Raw genomic sequence first — 19,003 nt, forward strand, 5'->3', positions numbered from 1 at the left:
TAGTAGAACAACTGGAATTAAAACATTACCAATAGTTTTATACACAAAACTAACATCCGATAGTCTGCTCGTCTGCAAGAGTTTGCAAGAGCTTCAAGACGAGAAGAAAATACATCCTGAAAACAGAGCAGGAAACATTGGGTCGTGTTGCGATGCAAAAGGCGACTGAAGCAAAAAAAAATGTTAACATGTCTTTTTCAGCAGCAAAATAATTCATTATCCCACATTATATGCTAAAAAGAAGAGTTCTAGGGAAAATAGAGATACAGTTGGCAGTAAAAAGGTTATGAGCAGCTCAAGGGCATTTTTCAATGAAGAACAAAAGCAAAAATTCCTTCATTATACTTTTGAAATAAAAAAGCGATTTTAAGACTTACAATGAATGACCTGATGCGATTAGTATTCCACTTGGAAGAGCATATCAAAACACATCGTTTCAACAAGGAGCCCGAAATGGCAGACAAAGACTGGGTGGCTTGCTTTAGAGAACGGCGTCCTAATATCAGTCTTAGGAAGCCAGAATCTACCTCTATCGTTAGAGCACAAGCTGTAACAAAATGAGCGTAGACAAGCTCTTTGATATTCTTAAAATATTGCAAAATAAACTTTTTCATCTTGCTCATCGTATTTATGATGTAGATAAAACCGGTCTTCTGACAGTTCAGTCCGAGAATAGTGAAGTGTTTGCGCTCAGGCAGTCCATTTCATTCTCTACTAAGAAGCCAAAGTGAAAAGTTCGGAAATTAGTGAAAAGTATAGTATTGACTCAGATCCTTGTCTATTTTTGTTTCACCATGTAAAAAATACACATTTAATCGTTTCTATTTTTCCAGAAGTTTTGAATTAGTACCTTAATTTTAGGCCTAAACTTTCCAAGAAATTTAATAAATTAATTGAGTATTCTAGGAAGTTTTTCTTCTTTAATTTAGGCTAAAGCTAAAATACGTTTGCTATGAGTGAGAAGTGTATGACTTGCCATAGGATGTTAGTTCCGGCATGTGGTGTGAGGGTTGTTGCAGTTTTTTTCATGCAGTTTCTTTCATGTGGGTGACTAGCAACTTGGTTATTGGGGAAATAAACAAGGCTCATTGGTTGTCGAGGATTCGCTGCAGAGATAGAAAGATAGTGGAACAGGTTGAGAGGACTGCTGTCCTTGACGCGAAACTAGATAAGGCTAAACAGGATCTGGAACGGTTAAGGGGGGGGGGGGGGAGGGAAAGAGAGGTGGAAAGCGACAACAGGTTATAGAAGAAGCAGGAACAGCACTATCTCTGACAGTTTTCTTGGCAATGTGTGAAACACGTTTGACCTGTTGTCACTGTTGGAAACTGATGAACCACAAGTAGATGTAGGAGTCGACAGAACACAAGAAACTGTCAAAAAGTGTTTGAGAAGTAGAAAGTCAGAAAAAATTGTGAACAAGAAGAAAGTTTTGTTGCTAGGTAGTTCACATGGTAGAGGTGTTGGCCAACTGTTTCAGGATGAACTAGGGTCAGCTTATCAGATCACAAGCTAACTTAAACCTAGTGCAAGTCTGGGATAGGTGATAGGGGATATGAGGTCACTTTGCGAAAGCTTCACAGAGGAAGACACCGTGGTAATATTGGGTGGGGCAGGGAAGAGCACAGACAGGGACCCTAATTAGTCAATTGAGGGTGAACTGGCACAGACAGCTTCAGCAGCAAGACATACTGATATCCCGTTTGTATCTGTTCAGAGGCGCCATGACCAGCCTCATATAAACTCTTCTGTTAGAAGAGTTAGTTTAGAGGTGGAATGGCTGTTTCGATCAGGTGTGGGGTCTCATATCGGTATGGTTCCTGTTGACTCTGTCCGTAGGTGGGGCAACACTAGGCGTAGCCTTCACCTCAACAGGAAAGGGAAGAGAAGACTGTCTGGTCTGATAGAAAATAACTTAAGGGGGAGCACTACCGCAAGTGGTAAAGTACCAGTGGTTACAAGTGACAGCACGGCAGTTTTTTAGGATAGGGAGGACAGAAACAAAAGATGTTCAGAGACGGGCTGAAAATGACGTCCACATTGGTAAAACAGGCAGCCAGAAAACAAATTTTAATGTACACAATTCATGCAAACGTCCCTCATTCAGACTGGGGATATTCAAGAACTGACAGAAAAATTACGTTCATTCAGTAGTAATTCAGCCAGTGCACAAAATCATTTGTCCTTACTGCATCAGAATATCCGAAGACCATGGGGTAAGCTTAATGAGGTGCTTATTTGTGCTGAAGAATCAGAGTTGAGCAAACCAGCTGGCATAATCTGCCTCTTTGATCATCATGTGACACTGGTATAGATAAGTTACAAGATTCAAGTTAGCTCCTTACTTCTGTAGAGAAAATACGGATTAAGGAAGAGTTGCCACAACTGTCAGAAACGGTTTTAATTTCAAGAATATTGATATTAACAAACTTTGTTCATAGCAGGGCTTAAAAGCTTGTGCAACAAAAGTAGTGTTTCATAATAAATCCTTTACAACAATAAGTATATGCAGACTCTTCACAAAATATCTGGAAGCTCTGTTGTCCCATCTCATAGTAAAAAACAAGGAAATAGTGGTTGCTGGTAATTTTAATGTGGATTTATTGAAAAGCTCTGTCAGTGAACAATAACTGCGACCAATAACACTGTCATTCAATTTAATTCCTACTGTGAACTTAACAATTGGGCAAATGGGACATGTAAATACTCTGAGACTGCTATTGATTATACCTTTGTCAAAAAATCTAAGAAAAAAGTCATATCACAAAACCGAGAGTAAATGGGCTATCTGACCATAACATCCAGCATCTTGTGTTAATTGTTGAAACTTGTCAGGATAAAAAATATATTAAATCTGAGTACAGGAGAGTAATAAATGTAAAAAATTTAGAATTTTAGGAGCTTGCCCCAAGACATGAACTGGATAGATGTTACAAAACCTCTGACTCAAATGGAAAATACAAAGTATTAATTAATAAAAATACTTCCTCTTTTGAAAATTGTTTCCCCTAGAGGTAACTCAAATCAAACACAAGTCTAAAAATAGACCATATATTACAAAACGAAAAAAGATATGGTGTGGGACACAGAGGAGAATGTTTCTACTATCTAGGAACAGCTCTGATGTTATCATTATAAAGCATTACAAAGAACACAGCAAAATACTGTAGCAAGTAAACATGAAATCTAAGCAGCTTTATTATGAGAAAAAGATCATTACACCAGGCAACAAAATAAAAACTATATGGGATATACTGAAGACAAAGATAGATGGGGCCAAAAAGGAAGAGGAACAGATAGCTCTAAAACTAAATGAGACATTGGTAACAAGTACATATAATGTTGCAAACCTCTTAAACAAGTACTTTATTTCTGTTACTGACAGCTTCGTGTCATCAAGTTCTGAAAACAGTGCAATGAAGTATCTAAGACCATTCTTTACAAATAAATTCAGTAAAATGGAAACTACACTAACTCCTCCCAGAGAAGAAGCATCCATCATAAAATCATTAAAATCAAAATATGCTAGTGGTCATGATAACATATGAATGAAGTTAGTCAAAGAGTGCTCATGCAAGTTGAGTTCTATCTTAAGTTACCTCTTATGAAAGGAATATGTCCAGATTGGCAAAAAAATGCTGAAGTGAAGCCGTTTTACAAGAAGGGGGTAAAGAGATACAGTCAAACTACGACCAATTCCCCTTTTGCTAGCTTTTTCAAAAATATTTGAAAAGGTTGTGTTCAAACGTCTTCTCTAGTATCTGACTGCAAATTACACTACTCGCCATTAAGAATAAATGCCAACCAAGAAGAAATGCAGATGATAAATGGGTATTCATTGGACAAATATATTATACTAAAACTGACATGTGATTACATTTTCACGTAATTTGGGTGCATACATCCTGAGAAATCAGTACCCAGAACAACCACCTCTGGCCGTAATAACGGCATTGATACGCCTGGGCATTGACTGAAACAGAGCTTGGATGGCTTGTACAGGTACAGCTGCCCATGCAGCTTCAACGCGATACCACAGCTCATCTAGAGTACTGACTGGCGTATTGTGACGAGCCAGTTGCTCGGCCACCATTCACCAGACGTTTTCAATTTGTGAGAGAGCTGGAGAAAATGCTGGCCAGGGCAGCAGTCGAACATTTTCTGTATCCAGAAAGGCCCGTACAGGACTTGCAACATGCGGTCGTTCATTATCATGCTGAAATGTAGGGTTTCGCAGGGATCGAATGAAGGGTACAGCCACGGGTCGTAACACATCTGAAATGTAACGTACACTGTTCAAAGTGCCGTTAATGCGAACAAGAGGTGACCAAGACGTGTAACCAATGGCACCCCATACCATCACGCCAGGTGATACGCCAGGTGATACGCCAGTATGGCGATGACGAATACACGCTTCCAGTGTGTGTTCACCGCGATGTCACCAAACACGGGTGCGACCGTCATGATGCCGTAAACAGAACCTGGATTCATCCCAAAAAATGACGTTTTGCCACTCGTGCACCCAGGTTCGTCGTTGAGTACACCACCGCAGGCGCTCCTGTCTGTGATGCAGCGTCAAGGGTAACCGCACCCATGGTCTCCGAGCTGATAGTCCATGCTGCTCCAAACGTCGTCGAACTGTTGGTGCAGATGGTTGTTGTCTTGCAGATGTCCCCATCTGTTGACTCAGGGATCGAGACGTGGCTGCACGATCCGTTACAGCCATGCGGATAAGATGCCTGTCATCTCGACTGCTAGTGATACGAGGCCGTTGGGATCCAGCACGGTGTCCCGTATTAACCTCCTGAACCCACCGATTCCATATTCTACTAACAGTCATTGTATCTCGACCAACGCGAGCAGCAATGTCGCGATACGATAAACCGCAATCGCTATAGGCTACAATCCGACCTTTATCTAAGTCGGTAACGTGATGATACGCATTTCTCCTCCTTACACGAGGCGTCACAACAAAGTTTCACCAGGCAACGCCGGTCAACTACTGTTTGTGTATGAGAAATCGGTTGGAAACTTTCCTCATGTCAGCAAGTTGTAGGTGTCGACACCGGCGCCAACCTTGTGTGAATACTCTGAAAAGCTAATCATTTGCCTGTAGCACGTCATCTTCGTGGTGTAGCAATTTTAATGGCCAGTAGTGTAGATGTTTCCAAGTTGCAGTTTCGGTTCCTTAAGCGTTCTAATATAGAGAAGGCTATTTACATGCACAGTGAGAATGAACTTAATTCATCAGATAACGAATTAGAGGCCACTGGTATTTTCTGTGACCTGAAAAAGGCCTTTGACTGTGTGAATCATATCATTTTCTTGGGTAAATTAGAATATTGTGGTGTCACTGGCAGTGCTGCAAAATGATTTGAATCTTCCATAACTGATAGCAAATAGCAGTAGAAACTCTCATCGGGTGCAGGAGGGCATTATCTTGCTGAAATGTAAGCCCAGTATGGCTTGCCATGAAGGCAACAAAACTGGCGTCCATGAAGGCAACAAAACTGGCGTCGAAAATCACCGATGTACCGCTGTGCTGGAAGGGTGACAAACAAAGGGGTCCTGCTATGAAAAGAAATGGCACTTGTGGTTGTGGAGCCTTATGGTGGGCGACAGCTATGGTGTTCCATAGCTGTCCTTGGCCCTCTCCAGAAACGTCTTCGCTGGTAATCGGGACCTACTTCGAACGAGACTAATCACTGAAGACAGCTCTAATCCAGTCAATGGGATGCGAGGCCAAATGTGCTCGAAACCACTGCAGACAGGCCTGCTGGTGTACAGAGGTCAATGGTAGTGGGCACAATAGGTGCAGTGAGCTCATCCCCCATTCTGCGAGACGCCTATTAATGGTCCTTTGTGGCCACTGATGCACCAGCTGTACGTCGGATCGATGACAATGATGAATCTGGACTCCTGAGTGCCTCTCTGTGGGTTGCTCGGTCCTCTCGTTCTGTCATCTATGTAGGTCGACCGTTTCCTGCTTGTAGCTGTGTTCGGCGATGGTTCACCTTTTGCCGGCCAGGGTGGACGAGCGGTTCTAGGTGCTACAGTCTGGAACCGCGCGACAGCTACGGTCGCAGGTTCGAATCCTGCCTCGGACATGGATGTGTGTGATGTCTTAGGTTAGTTAGGTTTAATTAGTTCTACGTTCTAGGGGACTGATGACCTCAGAAGCTAAGTCCCATAGTGCTCAGAGCCATTTGAACCATTTGGTTCACCTTTTCCTGCCAACATCTTCGACTAATGGCATCGCTTCTATTCCAATGCCGAGCGATCCAAACGGACTTCTTTGACCCCCAGCTAGAATTCGTATCTCAAATGCTGACATGTACGTGCCTGTCATCTCGACAAGTGCCTGTCTGCGAGGCATAGTTACAGTCCTGCAAATACACGGAACTGAATTTGCAAAGACTGTATGCTTTGGAATCGACAGGTCCCCTTTTTATTGTCCTTGGCAGCCGCACGGTGAAATTCCGCCGCAGCATCACACATCCATCCATCGGCGGCGAAAGTTTTACACTTTTGTCTTTTACGTCGATACCTGTATGAATATCAATTTGTGACCAGTTTGCGTAACTCCTTCGTGCTGCGTCGTTCTCTTGTCTTAATGGGTACATTAAGCTTCTGTTACTAGACTGGCTAGAGGCGAAAGTCTGAAAAGTGTTCCAAGGTAGAACAATATCCCCTCCTTGAAAAATTCATTTCTAACTGTACTATAGCTGTGGTTGATATTCATCCCATGGCATTTGATGCTGCGCCTATGAACATTTCCACAGACCCCAACTTAATCTCGATAGGTGTGCTCGTACGACGCTTCGAGCCTTGTGTTCACTACTTTTCATGCTAGCGATCAACCTCCGTTATCGCATCTGAAAAAACTCGAATCTATACCAGCTGTACTTTTCAAGTACGTGGGCTATTGTTTTGTTTCGAGCTCCGATCGATTGCGAAATTAAAACCACAGTGAAAATACGATGAAGCTTAGCGCTGATCTGTTGTTCAGTGTTTCTAGTACGCCCGACAATCGTGTCACGTCGCACTTTTCAGTTCTGATGGCATGGTGAGCGCGTAAAAATACCTAGAAAGTAGTGTCTCCCGCCATATGTGAAGTGCGTGCTGAGGGATTCAGCCCGATTTCATGCAGCACACATAACGTAACTGACATGCGTGTCCATCTTCATCGGACGCACACTGCAGGTGCAACAATTACGATCTTGCTGCGTTTTCGATGGGAAGTGTTTGATCATCCACCATACAGTCCGGACTTGGCCCCCTCCGGTTTTCGTCTCTTTGCTCACATGAACCGCTGGCTATGAGAGCAGCATGCTGGCAGATACAACGAGCTGCTGACCAGCATAGGATATTGGTGGAAAGCACAGGCGGCAGTGTTCTGTGCCAACGAAACTGGGTAGTTGGTATCACGCTACCACAAGTGTTTAAGGGGCTCCGGAAAGGCTCAAAATCATGAGAAGTTCAATTTTTACTTTTTTGCGTTTTCTGAATCTGCAGACTATTACCTTTTAATAGATATATAATTTATTCAATTCCGAAGACTACAACTATTTTTAAATTTTTTTTGAAATGTGTTCTACATGGGCGTGACCCACTGTGGCGCTGTTAAACTGCTGTCAAATGGTGTTGTTATTAACGTCCGTGTTCATCAGGTACATTTTAGTGATGTGAGATAAAGTATGTGTTGTGGCTAACCTGTGATGGGTCAATATATATCGCTGGTGTGATTGTCGATTGTTTCATGTTTATTTACTCTGTCGTTATCTCGAAAATATTCGTAATTAATTCTCTTTCTTGACTCTTTGTTTTGTTGAAGTATAATAATGAGTAAAAGTAAAGTTATTAGAAATCCTCTCAAGGCTTTTAAGAAAAGGAGAAATGTTGGAAAGCCAAAGGTATGTGTTATTACTGTAAACAATAAAGACGATAACCAAGTGAGTGAACCTAACCTCTCAAGTACACCTGCCCATAGCAGTCAAGGTGGAAAGAAAATACTTGCTAACTGGTGAAGTGTACACTCATAAGCATAGTCTGCCTCATGCACTAATGGAGGTGATAAAACCTATTTTCAGAGACTTAGCAGCACCTGAACTGTTGAAAAAGTGTATTCACGGAAAAACTCAAAACCCCAATGAAAGTGTAAATAGTATTATATGGTCGAGAATCCCCAAGACTGTATTTGTTGGAATAGAAACACTTCACTTTGGTGTGTATGATGCTGTTGCGACTTTCAATGATGGCAACATTGTAAGGTGCAAGGTATTTAGAAATATGGGAATGGAGATAGGTTCTAACATGGTACGAGCGTGCTTGCTTTAGACAAGGAACGCCTTCGGGCTGCACACAGGGCTGTAAAGAGTCTAGAAATACAAGCAAGAGTAAACAGGAGGAGGAACAAGAGGAAGCTGGAGGAGGAGCTTGCAGAGGATGAAGACAATCCATCCTATGGACCTGGAATGCACTAAAAAGTTAATCCAATCTTTGTCGCTCGATTCCCAAAACTTTTATTTTCTCATACTAATTACATGTTTTCTAAGGATCTTCCAAACATATTTGTTTCAAACTTTCAGTAAATGTTACACAGTACCTTCTGCATAATTTAACACAGCCTTTTTCCAAAAAAACTGTATATTTTTGAATATATAAATAAAAAATTGCAAAAAAATGTTGTGAATTTTCATTACAATTGAAAACAGAATCATCTTTAATAACTGAACTAAAATTTTGTAAAATCCCTGTGTTAAGTTGTAGCCCATATTCCAATAAATAATCTGTAAAAAGTTCAACTTCCTACCTCAAATACTTTGTGAGGAAAGATGTAATTTATAAGCGTTATTTTAACATTGCAAGTATAGGGCGTTCCGGAGCCCCTTAAGTCGGAGCGGCGACTCGTAGAGAAGAAACTGGAAGGTGTAGCTAAATATTGCAAGTACAGCATTTTGTTATTTTCACTGTGCTTTCCATTTCCCGACTGATCGGAACATGGAAGAAAAAGTTGCCTTCATACAAATACTAGTTATTACCATGAATTATTCTAGCTGCACTGATAATTTGTCTACTAAAAGTCGCATTTAATGTTGCTGCAGCATTTACCAACCTTCTTCGCCTGTAAATATGTCCTATGGACTTACATTATTCCTATTTTACATATGCTTTGTTAGTGAGCAAACTGTAAGTTACTGCCCTACGAGCTACGTTATCGAACGACCTATCAGTTGACATAAATTTACTACCGAGCTGACTGCTATAGCTGCTCTCGCCCTGGCTTTAGCCCTAGAAACTGACACGCTTGACGCCCAGTCACGCCGGTTTTACCACCAGTCGACGTCCCTGCCATTCACTCCTCAGTGATGACCGCTGCACTGCGCTCGTAAGGGAAGCAAGCACCGACATTCCTCATCCTTCTCACTGCTACAGTACGTACTAAAATACACTGAATGCAACTCTGCTATGGCACGCTTTTCAAATGTTTTCGAGAAACTGGGACTAAAATTTCGAAGAGCCTGGTGCCGTACGATAGCGCAAGTCGGTAAGTAGCCGCCTTTGCGCTACTGACCGAGGCGGTACACCAGAAATTGACCGGTAATGCGTTTCAGTTGCGTCATTTTATTTATTTTTTTTATTTTTAATCTTCCACTAAACATAGCAGTAACGAATCAAGTTTCTTCGTAAGGAACGATAATACAGATGATAATTACTGTGGTATATTTCGTGGGATCTATAATGAGATATAATAAGGTACCTTGATGAAACGATCGTTTCTTTGTCAGCACATTCATTTGAATACCTCAATGAAGTCATACTGGTCTGCATGTTCTTTTAATAATGTACATTGTATGTACGATACGCGAATGAATTCATCAGTAAATAAATGTCCAGTTTACCAATAATTCTTATTGTAACACATTATATCTCGCCACGAATGTACTACAAATATTACCACCATAATTATTGTTCCTTTCCGAAGAAACGTGATTCGTTGTACTGATAGTAGAGTTTGGTGGAATACTAAAAAAAAAAAAAAACTGGAACGGATACATTTACATCTGAATCTACATACACTGCTTGATAGAGTCTTCATCAAGCAACTTTCAGATTATTTCTCTACGGTTCCACTTTCAAAAACCACGTGGAAAATTTCTCTTACTTTACTACGACAAACCTTTGTCTGTACGTAGATCCGACTAACAAAATATTTTCACATTCGGAGGACAAAATCGGTAATTGAAATTAACTAACAATGTCTCGCTGGAATCAAAAACGCCTTTGTTTTAACGTTTACAGAAAATCATTTTTCTTTGCCATCAGCTATATATATTACATTTATTCTTGACTGGTTTCAGATATTTCAACCATCATCAATTGGAAGACTGTACAAACAGAAAAAAACAATAAGTAATATATACAGACCAAAATATCAAAATATAAGAGCTGTACCTCTGATCCTCAACATCATATACAGTACTAACAAAACTATAGCATCTGTTGATTTAAAAATTCATATTTCTCACAGAAGGCAATTTCGAATACCATATTTAACAGTGGAAATGCCGTGTGTCTAGGGCCTCCCGTCGGGTAGACCGTTGAGGTACCTATTACAACAACGAAAAACTTCAGTTAGAACGTTCACATAGATAATGTTGTTGAGAAAGCAGACCGAAGACGGTGATTTATTGGTGGAACACTTCGAAAATGCAACAAGTCTACCTAGTCCTACCTCTTCTGGAGTGCTACTGTGCGATGTGGGATCCGCACCAAACAGGATTGACAGAGGACATAGAAAACGTTCAAAGAAGGACTGTTCGTTTTGTATTATCGCGAAATAGGTGAGAGAGTACAACGGGTGTGATAAGCGAGTTCGTTTTTCATTGTGGTGGAATCTTCTCGAGAATTTCCATCACTTACTTTGTCCTCAGAGGATGAAAATACCTTGTTGGTACACACCTTCATACGGAGGAATGTTCACTATAATAAAATAGGAGAAATCAGAGCTCTCACGGAAAGATTTAAGTGTTTATTTTCCCCGCTCTCTGTTTAGAGAGTGGAGCGGTAGGGAAACAGATTGAAGATGGTTGGATGCATACTCTGTCTGGTACCTAAGTGTGAACTGAGGAGCAGTCATGCAGATGTAGATGCTGAGATTGTCTCCTGAATCGTTTATATAGATCAAGCACAGCAGAGGGTCTATAACACCTCCTTGCGGAACGCCAGATATCCTTCTGTTCTGCTTTACTCTATGACTTCCCGTTAGTTACTACGAACTGTGACTGGTTCGATAGGAAATCACAAATACAGTTTCACAACTGCGGTGATACTCAATAAGCACGCAGTTTGGTTAGAAGTCTCTTGTGACGAACGGTGCCAAAAGCCTTCTGGAGGCCTAGAAACTTTGAAACCTTCCCGTCTCCGCTATATCTCTTTTGTTACTCAACCTTTCCTTCTACAATAACCTATGAAACCTTCCTTTAGGATTTCTATCTCTTGCTTAATAATAAGAAATGAAATCTTCCCTTTGAAATTAATTCCCTTTCTCAATCTTCGTATACAAATTTAAATGCTGCTTATTAAAAGTGATTTTCTGATTATTTCGACGAAACATAGAATATGTCGTCGTCGTGGCCCTCAGTCGTTATCTGCAATAACCCAAAACTGTTCCTTACCTTTTTTTTACTGTTACTGGATCGCCATCTGACTGCTACATCGAACTGCGACATGACTATACTTACTCTGTTTTACTATACTCTATTAGCTGCAGGTGGGCTGTCATAATATGTGTCTGTATTTATTACCAAAGCTGAGGTTATTCTTTAATAGCAAAGCTGACGTTATTCTTTAATTAATTTGACTGAAGTTACGTAATTCATAGTTAAACTTTTTCTTGACAACAGTAAAATTTTGCAAAGTTTTACGTTGATGGTTTTTGGGATGGATTGTAATCGGTAATGCAATATTACTGGCCAAAATTAATTATATTCTGAATGAAATGATTTTACAAGTGTTCAAATGGGACTTACTTTTTACAATAATCTTACAACTAGCATTGCGCAAACATACCTTCAGTAGTCTTGAGTTTCTAAAAAAAAATAATTCAATAATATTAGTTCCTCTTATGATAATAGTTAGCTAATGTCTCTGTACATCCTTTTATAATCTCTTGTAAATCATAGCTGGTCGCTGGCAGACACACCGTTCCTCTCAATCTCTCGCTTGAGACCTGCTACCGACTCGCTTCACATCTCGCTTGCTACTGACTTTCTACGAATGCTAAAGTGCGGTCTCTCCCGCCAACAGTGCTTTCTGGTGCAAACAGTCCCTGCTACCATTACAAAATGTATCAATGCGCGGTCTTTCCCGCTCTTTTCTTAAAATGTATCCATACGCGGTCTCTCCTGCCCTTTTTAAAATTATATCAATGTGCGGTCTCTCCTGCCAACAATATTTTGGTGCAGACATTCCCTGCTACCACAATTATTTCCAACATGACAAATATTAATTATTCCTACTTAATCCTATTAATAAAAGATAAAAATCTTTAATAAATTGTGATTTGACAATAGACAATAGCAATATACACGTCACAATAGAAATATACACGTTTTACAACTTCTACTCTGTCACGTTAGAAGGTGCAAACGTAGCTGCTTCCCAACTTTCTCAAATACGCTTGAGAATTGCCTCGTACTAGAGCAGGATTCGCTATATTTTAGTGCTTACTACAATCGTGCATAAAATGAATAAGGCTGGTAGCCCGTTGAGAGCATGCTTCTCTTGTTAGCAGATGACATGCAGCAAGCATTAACCACTGGCATCGCTTTTGCATCATTACCACTCTCAGCGAAGACGTTACCGGCTTCTTTTTGAACCTTTCTGAGTCAATTGTTACGGGTATATATGCACTGACTGGAAAACCGCATGTTTCAGATAGGCACGGCACTCAGAGAACTAGATGTTTACTAAATATGCTCGTTCGCTGTTGGCTACATTTAAGATTTGAGGAATCGTTGATTACAAAACTTCACGCAATGTGCCCGCAGATTTTTAGGGAATGTATCGTCAACGTTGTAAGCAGTATTTATTCTCTGTGACACGTCAAAAATCAGCTCGCCACAGACAAAGAGTTTCCGTTGCTCCGAGAGCCTGCGCAAACTAACTGTTACTTATATAAGGGTGGCCAAGGACGCCCGCAGCGTAACTTGTACGCTTGCTCCATGTCTGTGCACGTGCTGCCGCTTGTTCACGAAACCTGTAGTGCCCGTAGGTGGGAACGTCTACTCGTACACCTGTTTCGTTGTTCGTTAATGTCCCCGATAACATCAAGCCTTCTGACAAACTGAAACAGTCGATATTCAGTACTGAAGCATTGCAGTATTTGGAGGTGCTGAGAATTTGTTAACGCAAATGAAAAGAAAAACAGAATTTGATGGATTACTTATAGAAGTGACTTGATATTTGACTCGTCACAGAAATTTGTTGAAGAGACCACTTCTATCTTAGTACTTTGCATACTTTTTCACCACTCTTAATGTCCATGGGCCAGCAAAATTAAATTAATGTTTATCGTTAATAGCAAAAATTAAGAAATAATTTTTAATTACTATCAAGCTATATTATTTGTAGACTCATTTTCTTACCAATTTTGCGAAACATCCCGACCAACGTATATTAATTGTTTATAACTACAATACAGGGTGATTCAAAAAGAATACCACAACTTTAGGAATTTAAAACTCTGCAACGACAAAAGGCAGAGCTAAGCACTATCTGTCGGCGAATTAAGGGAGCTATAAAGTTTCATTTAGTTGTACATTTGTTCGCTTGAGGCGCTGTTGACTAGGCGTCAGCGTCAGTTGATGCTAAGATGGCGACCGCTCAACAAAAAGCTTTTTGTGTTATTGAGTACGGCAGAAGTGAATCGACGACAGTTGTTCAGCGTGCATTTCGAACGAAGTATGGTGTTAAACCTCCTGATAGGTGGTGTATTAAACGTTGGTATAAACAGTTTACAGAGAATGGGTGTTTGTGCAAAGGGAAAAGTTCTGGACGGCCGAGAACGAGTCATGAAAAAGTAGCACGCATCCAGCAAGCTTTTGTTCGCAGCCCAGGAAAATCGACTCGCAGAGCTAGCAGAGAGCTGCAAATTCCACAATCAACTGTACGGAGAGTCCTACGAAAAAGGTTATGAAACCTTATCGTCTGAAACCTGAACGTCAACTACCCGAGGCGATGGATTGGCCGCCAGGCAGCCCGTGACAGAGCACTTCATCACTGGCCTCCAAGAAGCCCTGATCTTACCCCCTGCGATTTTTTCTTATGGGGGTATGTTAAGGATATGGTGTTTCAGCCACCTCTCCCAGCCACCATTGATGATTTGAAACGAGAAATAACAGCAGCTATCCAAACTGTTACGCCTGATATGCTACAGAGAGTGTGGAACGAGTTGGAGTATCGGGTTGATATTGCTCGTGTCTGGAGGGGGCCATATTGAAGATCTCTGAACTTGTTTTTGAGTGAAAAAAAAACCTTTTTAAATACTCTTTGTAATGATGTATAACAGAAGGTTATATTATGTTTCTTTCATTAAATACACATTTTTAAAGTTGTGGTATTCTTTTTGAATCACCCTGTATATTATTTTCTATGTACTAATCTCAACACATAAATTTCGTGGATGTAGATTCTCTTTACTGAACTGTATAGCACAGAATTATTTTATAACGAAATTGTAAAAAATTGTGTATACGTGATTCGTTGATGTGCCAGCTGCTGTGAGTTTTAGTGCTGATCGTGTAACGTAGGACGTTTTCGCGGTGAGCTATAAATATACCTTTTCAAATGATCAGTCACGCTGGTGATGCTACAGTGACGCAAAAACAGTATGGGGATAAAATTTCGGGATTACATATGTCTGGGTAATATATTTCTGTGACTAACACTGCAAGATCAGAGATTAATGTAAGAACGAGATAAGCCATTGCAAATGTGAAATGCTGTTGTATTAATAACCGGTGCAACCGCCAGAATGTTGAAGGCAAGCATGCAAACGGGCATGCATTTTGTTGTACAGGTGCCGAATATCATTTTGTGGGATGGAGTTCCATTCCTGTTGCTCTTGGTAGCGCAATACAGGGAAAGTTAATGCTGTTTGTGGATGATGCAGGAGTTGTCGTCCGATGCTGTCCTATATACAGGGTGATTCAAAAAGAATACCACAACTTTAAAAATGTGTATTTAATGAAAGAAACATAATATAACCTTCTGTTATACATCATTACAAAGAGTATTTAAAAAGGTTTTTTTCACTCAAAAACAAGTTCAGAGATGTTCAATATGGCCCCCTCCAGACACACGAGCAATATCAACCCGATACTCCAACTCGTTCCACACTCTCTGTAGTATATCAGGCGTAACAGTTTGGATAGCTGCTGTTATTTCTCGTTTCAAATCATCAATGGTGGCTGGGAGAGGTGGCCGAAACACCATATCCTTAACATACCCCCATAAGAAAAAATCGCAGGGGGTAAGATCAGGGCTTCTTGGAGGCCAGTGATGAAGTGCTCTGTCACGGGCTGCCTGGCGGCCGATCCAGCGCCTCGGGTAGTTGACGTTCAGGTAGTTACGGACAGATAAGTGCCAATGTGGTGGCGCTCCATCCTGCTGAAATATGAATTGTTGTGCTTCTTGTTCGAGCTGAGGGAACAGCCAATTCTCTAACATCTCCAGATACTGTAGTCCAGTTACAGTAGCACCTTCGAAGAAAAAGGGACCAAAAACTTTATTGGCTGAAATGGCACAGAAAACGTTCACCTTAGGCAAGTCACGTTCATACTGAGTTGTTTCCCGCGGATTCTCAGTGCCCCATATACAGACATTGTGACGGTTGACTTTCCCGTTAGTGTGGAAAGTTGCTTCATCACTAAACACAATCTTTGAAACGAAAGACTCATCTGTTTCCATTTGAGCAAGGATAAAATCACACAAATCGATTCTTTTAATCTTATCAGCTGCAGACAGTGCTTGAACCAATTTCAGACGATAAGGTTTCATAACTAACCTTTTTCGTAGGACTCTCCATACAGTTGATTGTGGAATTTGCAGCTCTCTGCTAGCTCTGCGAGTCGATTTTCCTGGGCTGCGAACAAATGCTTGCTGGATGCGTGCTACATTTTCATCACTCGTTCTCGGCCGTCCAGAACTTTTCCCTTTGCACAACCACCCATTCTCTGTAAACTGTTTATACCAACGTTTAATACACCACCTATCAGGAGGTTTAACACCATACTTCGTTCGAAATGTACGCTGAACAACTATCGTCGATTCACTTCTGCGGTACTCAATAACACAAAAAGCTTTCTGTTGAGCGGTCGCCATCTTAGCATCAACTGACGCTGACGCCTAGTCAACAGCGCCTCAAGCGAACAAATGTACAACTGAATGAAACTTTATAGCTCCCTTAATTCGCCGACAGATAGTGCTTAGCTCTGCCTTTTGTCGTTGCAGAGTTTTAAATTCCTAAAGTTGTGGTATTCTTTTTGAATCACCCTGTATGATCGAATTAGACAGATACGATAATCGATCAGGCCAAGGCAATATGTCGACACTCTGTAGAGCATGTTGGGTTACAACAGCAATATGCTGTTGGAACACACTCTGGAATGCTGTTCATGAATGGCAGCACAACAGGTTTAATAACCAGCTTCATGATCAAATTTGCAGTCAGGGTGCGTAGGAAACCCCACGAAAGTGCTCCTGCTGTCATACGAAATAGTGCCCCAGACCATAGTTACAGGTGTAGGTCCAGAGTGCCTAGCACGCAGAAAGGTTGGTTGCTGGCTCTTAACTGGCCACCTTTTAATCAACACACAGCCAAATCGGCACCGAGGCAGAACCAGCTTTCATCAGAAAACACAAAAGCCCACTACTCTGTCCTCCAATGAGCTCTCGCTTGGCGCCACTGAAATCTCAAATGATGGGTGGTTTGGGGTCAGTGGAATGATGCGAACTACAGGCAGTCTGGCTTGGAGCTGTCCCCGAAGTAACCGATTTGTAACAGTTCATTGTGTTACTGTGATGCCAACTTCTGCTCATATTGCTGCTGCAGATACAGTGTAGTGCGCGAAAGAAGTACTCCGAACACGATGGTCTTCCCTGTTGGTAGTACTACGTAGCTGTTCGGATTTTAGACTCCTTGCAACCGTACATTCTCGTGACCACTTCTGCCAGGAATCATGTCCGGTGGCTACATTGCTATCAAGTTTTTCTGAAATATTGCCGCACGAACATCCAGCTACTTTTAGCACTATTATACGACCTTTGACAACTCAGTAAGGTGTCGCTAATGGTATCTTCGTCACCTCAAAGGTGTTCTTCCCTAACTTCAACTCACGACGTCCAATATACTACCGTTACTGCGTGTATTTAAAGCAAACCTGATTTGCATTCCCATAGTGATGCTACTAGCGCCATATGCGACTGGGGCGAAATTTGAATAGACACCATCTTTTAGATGTAGAAACACACACACCAGCTTTCGTTTGTGCCGCGCTAGTCCTTCTTGGTGTTGTGACTTATTTCCATCAGTGTATTTTAATGTGTAATAGTTCTATGAATGGCCACAACTTGTCGAAATATTTTACAAAAAATGTAACCAGTACGACGCGCGTGAACACTAATATTATCATGCGATGACATGATGGTCGTGCACTAAGTTTGTGGAAAGTAGCTGCGGAATCCAGCAAGTGTCTAGAAAGAGATTTTTCCTAGGCTCTTAAACAAATAAAGAAACATAGCTGCCTCGAACCATTTACAAGAAAAGCTTTAGTTGAGTCACTTGCCACGACATGTTATCAGTATGGGTATTGTAGGGAAGCAGCCTACTCACGCCGTAGTAAATTCACATCAGTCTTTCCATTGTGTGCCAGCCAGTCCGCTGTAACTAGCTCTGACGTCATAAATGTTGCGCAATACTTTAAAAATCAAGTAAATAACCTGAAACGATTCTAGCATGTCAGGAGTAATACTAAATTAATATGTGTTGAATGTCAGTTCAATAACTTTAACCATTTTCGAAATATGGACGTTTTTCTGTAAAAATCATTGGCGCAACAGAAAAGAGCTAGAGACTTAAAAAATTATATTTAGATTCTTTTCCATAATAATTTAATAGAAACAGTACTTTGGATCTCACAAATTAAGATTTTTGTTGAAATTCATAATTTTCTGGTTTTTGTCTTAAAAATTAAGGAAGCAAGATAGATTAAGTAGGCTAGTAAATAAGGCTAGGATGTTTATATGTAAGTAGAATCGAGATCCGCTATAACCATAAAGATGTAAGAAGTTTCATTTGAATAACTATAAAACTATAGCGATAGCGTATCTCCAAAGGGCAAGTTCAGAGCTCGTCTACTGCGTGCAGCGTAATTAAATTAATTCTCTCGCCCAAAATATTTAACTTAGCCACATCAAACTTTTATTATGATTACTTACCTGTGTGCTGAATGCACATTTAAATTGAGAGCTTCATCGGCCATCAGCAAAAGAAGCTATGATTTATTCAATAACTTAATGTGGTGCATTACTGGCCCAGCGGCTAGTCGGGAGAGCCGATTTGATCAGGCGTTCCCTGAGCCGTCCGCACCGCGGCTTTATATATAAGAACGCTGCGAGAGGAAGCAAGGCCCCACTTCTCTCCAGACGCTGAATAGCACCCCATCTGCGTCGGGAGTCGCGTCGCGTCGGTATCATTGCTATAAACAGCCTCGGATGCCGTATTAAGTTACTCGGGATACGCGTAACCATGAAATCATTTTCGAGTGAAGTGTAAATTCTGGGATAACTTTAATTATCTATCTTCAGTTTGCGTATGTCGTATTTTCACGTGCCGTCGCGGGACTGACATTCTACCATTATTTAGCGTGGCGTTTGATGAACATCATCATCAAATTAAGGCGAGCATTCATTTAAATAATTAATTTGGACAGTTATAGTC

Source organism: Schistocerca nitens, chromosome 1 (genome assembly GCF_023898315.1).
Source record: "Schistocerca nitens isolate TAMUIC-IGC-003100 chromosome 1, iqSchNite1.1, whole genome shotgun sequence".
Taxonomy (NCBI): Eukaryota; Metazoa; Arthropoda; class Insecta; order Orthoptera; family Acrididae; genus Schistocerca; species Schistocerca nitens.